Raw genomic sequence first — 6,000 nt, forward strand, 5'->3', positions numbered from 1 at the left:
ACAAAAATAATGTTATCGTTTATCGTTAGGCTTCATATAATGAAATAGGATATATTTATATTATGACAGCGTTTCGTGTTAATACAACGCATGCGTAATTCATAAAATAATCTGAACTGGGTTCTGAAATCTTTGAAAGGCCGAATTCCAGCGTTCAAGCATCGTTTAAGTTTAAACTGCCATCGGTTGAACGTGAATTGAGAAAGACGATTTTGACTAAACTGACGTTTACTAAAAGGTCAGGTTAAACTGGAGTTGAAGTCGATATGAGAAATTGGCCCTAAGTAAGCAACAGCAGAGTAAGATATAGTCCGCACAGATGAGATATTTACGAGTAGTACAGGAAGTAACTAGAAGAAATCGGGTAAGAAAAAATGTTATACGAGATAAATTCAAAAAGCAGTCGGAGGCAGAGTATGTTAAAAAAAGACAGTTAAGTTCGTGGGATCATCTGAAGCGACAAAAAAAATGCAAAAAAAAACGACAAAAAAAATAAAAAAATTAAATACCGGTTAAGACGATATGGGATACTAAAGTATAAAGAAAAGAAAACAGAATAAGACGTAGGAAGACAGAAGAACTTATTTTGCTATAACATGTCAAGGCAAAATTCGTCTTAAAAACTCTTCCGACATAAAAAACCCATGCATATTTTCGAAAATATGTAGACAGAAAATTTAAAATACTAGGTTGACTGTTGATATATTTTTTTCAAAATATCGGTTACATGGTTTTAGTTTTTATTAATTACATGGTCTCCTTCAGAAATATATGCCATTTCTAGGAAAAACCATTTCTCCAATTTATTTTTCTTAGCTAGATTTTTGACTTCATTGAAGTTCATTGTGTGGTTTACTTGAGTAACATGTTTCGTCAAAGAGCACCTCTCTACATAGTGTCCAATATCACTTTTATAAGAGACGATTCGGTCTTTTAGATATCTCGAAGATTGGCCAATATTCATTACATTACATGGGATACTACATACTTACTATACCAGAGTTTTATCTTTTAGTTTAGAGAAAGCAGAATTTACTGTTAGTACTATTTTGTTTAATACTTTAATTACTAAATATATATAATTTTAGATCAGTCTGAAGGGTATTCATTGGAGTAATCCCCTACATGTCGGAATATTAAACGAAATAAATGCTTTGCCCACGGGGGCAGATTGCTGTACTCATTGGAGTTAAATAAAAATAAAAATTAAGATTATCTTCACAAATAACCTCGTAAACTAAACTAAGATTACTTGTAATAAAGCCTAGTTAATTGCATTCGTGCTTATAATGTATCCGTTAGATTTATGTGTGAAAGTGTAAACATAATAGGTGATAAACGACAATATACCTTATTGGGACCGTGCAAGTTCGGCAAAGCGACCTCTATTTCTACGCTCTGTACTTTTATTCGCACTTTTAATTATATTGGCCAATTATATTAGTCCTGGTTGCTGGATAATTGTCAAGACCATAGTCCAAAAAAATAATAAGAAGAAAAAAATAAGATGCAGGTTATGTTTAGCAAACGTAAACAATTGTATGTAGTAAATAAAATCCGTTATTAAAATGCAGTATTGCAAGCAAAATACAATTAATTAAATTTACCTTTATATAATAATTGCATATCATATCAATATTGTGGAGCAATATATAATTTTTCTAAGTCAATGACAGAAGGTATGAAATATACGTCAATTTGAGAATTTCAATTGACAATATGAATTATTTAAGATAGTTGCAATATTTCTCCGCGACTCGCGCACGGTCGTTTCTCGTTTCCCTTTCCAAGTACTTGCACACCGCGAATACTCGTGTGAAAACTTTAAATAATGTACAATAAAATTTTAGGCCTGAATCCCGAGTACCAAAAAAAGTTTATTAATCGCAAGCTAAAAATTTGTTAATAGCTTAACGGTGTCTAGTCGGACAAACTTTGATGTACGGGAACACTGGAACATTGTAAGCTTTAATTGTGGAACAGGTTACAGGTTTCGAACGTCAGACTACGAAAACGTCCCATGTATTTTGTCGGACAGAACTTCCAATTGAACCTTTCATTAAACTCTCATGCAAAAATCAGACTGCTAATTTACCACCGATATATTCATGTCATTTGACATGTTCTAAGTGTCGGACTTATTAAAATGCCCAACATATTTGTCGGACAAAAATTTTCATGTTATATAAAATTTGCTATTGAATAAACTTAAAAACAACCTGTTAGTTTTCACAATCATAAATTTGTCATAAATTAGTCCAAATTAGTTAAAATTCTAAAGACAAAAAACATAGACAAAAGGGACTTACGAATAATGAACATAGACAAACCTTTACTGGAATCAAAGAGCACAAATTGTAATAGATAACGAACCCAGTCCAGAAATTGAAATCAGGAGGGGAGTTCGGCAGGGATGTATTATGTCTCCATTACTCTTTAATGCATATAGTGAAGCCATTTTTGAAGAAGCATTGCTATCTCCATGCAGATGACACCGTGATTATGGCAAGCTCTGCTGAACAACTCCAACTACTACTAAACAAAACAAACAATTTCTGTGAAGAATATGGACTAAAAATGAATATAAAAAAGACCAAATACATGATAATAACTAATAAAAAAACATACAAACAAGCATACATTTGGGAAATGTACCGATAGAAAGGGTTGATAAATACAAATACCTAGGAACCTGGATTTCAGAGAAAAATGATCAAACAACAGAAATAAGGACCAGGATAGAAATAGCAAGAAATGCGTTTGTAAAAATGAGATAGTTCTCTGCAACAAAGACCTTAGCTTAGAACTGAGAGTAAGAGCTTTGAGATGCTACGTGTTCTCGATACTACAATATGGACTTGAAAGCTGGACATTAAAGCAAGAACATACAGGGTGTCCCAAAAGTAGTGGAACGGTCGAATATCTCGCGAACTAAACATCGGATCAAAAAACTGAAAAATATGTGTTCAATCATTTTCAAAAATCTATCCAATGACACCAAACACCAACCCCCACTACACCCCCTGGTGGTGGGGTGGAGGGTAACTTTAAAATCTCAAATGGAAACCCCTAGGTTTTCTTGCAGATTTGGATTCGTTACGTAAAAGTAAGCAACTTTTATTCAAGACATTTTTTCGAACTGTGAATAGATGGCGCTATAATTGAGAAAAACGATTTATCCTGATACCATAGGTAAATTATAGAAACGGTCTAATATCTCGAGAAATACACTTCCAAATGAGAAACCAAAAAAAAAGGTTTTTAATACTTTTCGAAAACCTATCGAATAACGCTAAACATGACCCTGCAACCCACCCCCTGGACGTGGGGTGGGAGTAACTTTAAAATCTTAAATAGCAACCCCCACTTTTTATTACAGATTCCGATTCGTCATGAAAAACTAAGCAACATTTATTCGAACATTCTTTAGAATTGTTGATAGATGGCGTTTTAATTGGAAAAATACGATTTATTAGCGCCATCTATCAGCAATTTTAAAAAATGTTTCGAATAAATGTAGCTTAATTTTTCATGACGAATTCGAATCTGCAATAAAAAGTGGGGTTGCTATTTAAGATTTTAAATTTACCCCCACCCCGTCTCCAGGGGGTGGGTTGGAGGGTCATTTTTGGTGTTTATCGATAGGTTTTCGAAAAATATTAAAAACCTGTTTTCTTGGTTTCTCATTTGGAAGTGTATTTCTCGAGATATTAGACCGTTTCTATAATTTACCTATGGTATCAGGATAAATCGTTTTTCCCAATTATAGCGCCATCTATCCACAGTTCGAAAAAATGTCTTGAATAAAAGTTGCTTACTTTTACGTAACGAATCCAAATCTGCAAGAAAATCTAGGGATTTCCATTTGAGATTTTAAAGTTACCCCCCACCCCACCTCCAGGGGGTGTAGTGGGGGTTGGTGTTTGGTATCATTGGATAGATTTTTGAAAATGATTGAACACGTATTTTTCAGTTTTTCGATCCGATGTTTAGTTCGCAAAATATTCGACCGTTCCACTACTTTTGGGACACCCTATATAAATAAGCTACAGTCATTTGAAATGTGGTGTTACAGAAGGATGCTTAGAATACCATGGACACAGAGGAAAACGAACACGGAAGTATTGCGAGAAATGGGTAAAGAATGCGAAATAATAAACACAATAAAAATAAGAAAGTTACAATATCTGGGACACGTAATGAGGGGACCGCGATATGAAATGCTAAGACTGATAATACAGGGAAAAATAAGAGGCGGAAGGAGTATAGGAAGAAGGAAAGTGTCATGGTTAAAGAACTTAAGGGACTGGTTTAGATGCAGTTCTATAGAACTCTTTAGAGCAGCGGTGGATAGAGTAAAGATAGTGATGATGATATCCGACCTCCGATTAGGAGACGGCACTTGAAGAAGAAGAAAACTTGTCAGGATGACACGTTCCACAATAAAAATCAAGTTCCACAATTAAAACTTTCCCTGTTCCAGTGTTCCCATACATCAAAGTTTGTCCGACTAGACACCGTTAAGCTATTAACAAATTTTCAGCTTGCTATTAATCAACTTTTTTTTGGTACGCGGGATCCATGCCTATTAAGGAAACGCATAAAAAATATATAGTTGTTTTATTGCATTCAAGCAAAATTTGTGCGCTCCCGCAGTTACCTCTATAGTGTAAAAACTTTAAAACGTCATTAAAGCAAAATTGATCAATTCTCTTCTTAACACAATAGTTTTCCCTGTTAGAGTCATTTTTATCTATTAATAAATGGTAATCAATCTACTTAAAAATATTTTTAGATATTTATATATTTTTTTAAATTTTAATAAAACATTAATGAAATCAATTAGAACTGAATCAATAGAAAAATATTTATATTTAAATTTCTTTCTATTCTGTTTTAAACTTCATCAACACACTTCGCCTTACTCAGAACTTTTTCGGATCAGTTGGTTTTCCGAAGAATCTTAAATTAATCCAGGTATCCAAGCCACCTTTTTCTTTGACAGAAAATCCAAACAGCTGTAAATAATCCTTCCAAGGAAACACAAACATACACAGAAAAATTTGCAAATATGTCAGCACATGGCACAAACACACGCACACTTCGACCACATTTTTTCAGAGTTCACTTGTTTTTATCGGGCACGATGGTGATGAGCGCGACCGTCAACTGTTTTGAAAGGCCTTTAGGAACTCCACGTTCGCGGCATACTATGATGCACTGGTTCTCTCGATTCCGGGAGCTAACTGCGAACGAAAGCGGACGAGGCACGGCGAGAATTTGCGATTAAAACAACAAAAAACCGCGGTAGCAACTCTGATGTTGCTATTGTTTTGTTATCTACATATGTTAATGAATGTTGTTGAGTATTGAAATTAGAACGAGGTGCATAATTAGTTATAGTTACTAACTTATACCGCGCGAGGTAGGTAATTGTGGTCTACCAATTTTTTTGGCCCGAGCTGCCGAGGTCGTATGATTATTATTACAACCACAGTGGCGGAGAATGGATATTAATGTTTGTACTATAGAAAAGTATCTCACTAACAAACTGAACAAACTTACGAACTTACCTACTTAGAACTGAAACAAAGTAGGTGCTAAGTCTATGAGGTACAAAGTACAAAGTAAATGGATTATTAACAATGATAATGAAGTTCAAGTACAATATTATGAATGCGGTATTATGAATGGAGCAATACTAACGAATAAATAGAAAAAAGAATGTGTGTGTACTTTGTACGCACGTAAGAAGTTATTCTTCTATTATATAATTTCAACGAAGTAAATATACTTAACAGGTTATTTGTATTTTATTTAAATATTAAACTAACTTTCTTATCTACCACTTTCAAAATTTTTTTATTAAATCAACCAAAAATTAAAAAAATATATGAATCGTCCAGGATTGGAACCCGCGACCGGTGCGACCTTCCAATCACTGACCCAACGCTCTACCAACTACGCCACCAGAGCTTCTTTAAATGACACGTAAGTTTC

At 34.0% G+C, this 6,000-nt stretch overlaps 1 protein-coding gene across 2 annotated transcripts in view; it reads right to left on the reverse strand.

Annotated features, from left to right (window-relative positions):
• LOC114327290 (cAMP-specific 3',5'-cyclic phosphodiesterase) overlaps positions 1–5,290 on the reverse strand; it is a 1,080,669-nt gene extending 1,075,379 nt beyond the window's left edge. For both annotated transcript variants that reach the window (XM_050646630.1, XM_050646629.1), the window contains exon 1: positions 4,926–5,290. The gene's annotated coding sequence lies outside the window, so the exon portion shown is untranslated. The remainder of the gene's footprint in view (positions 1–4,925) is intronic.
• Between the last annotated feature and the right edge of the window lie 710 nt (positions 5,291–6,000).

The sequence above is a fragment of the Diabrotica virgifera genome, chromosome 3 (genome assembly GCF_917563875.1).
Source record: "Diabrotica virgifera virgifera chromosome 3, PGI_DIABVI_V3a".
NCBI classification, from domain to species: Eukaryota; Metazoa; Arthropoda; class Insecta; order Coleoptera; family Chrysomelidae; genus Diabrotica; species Diabrotica virgifera.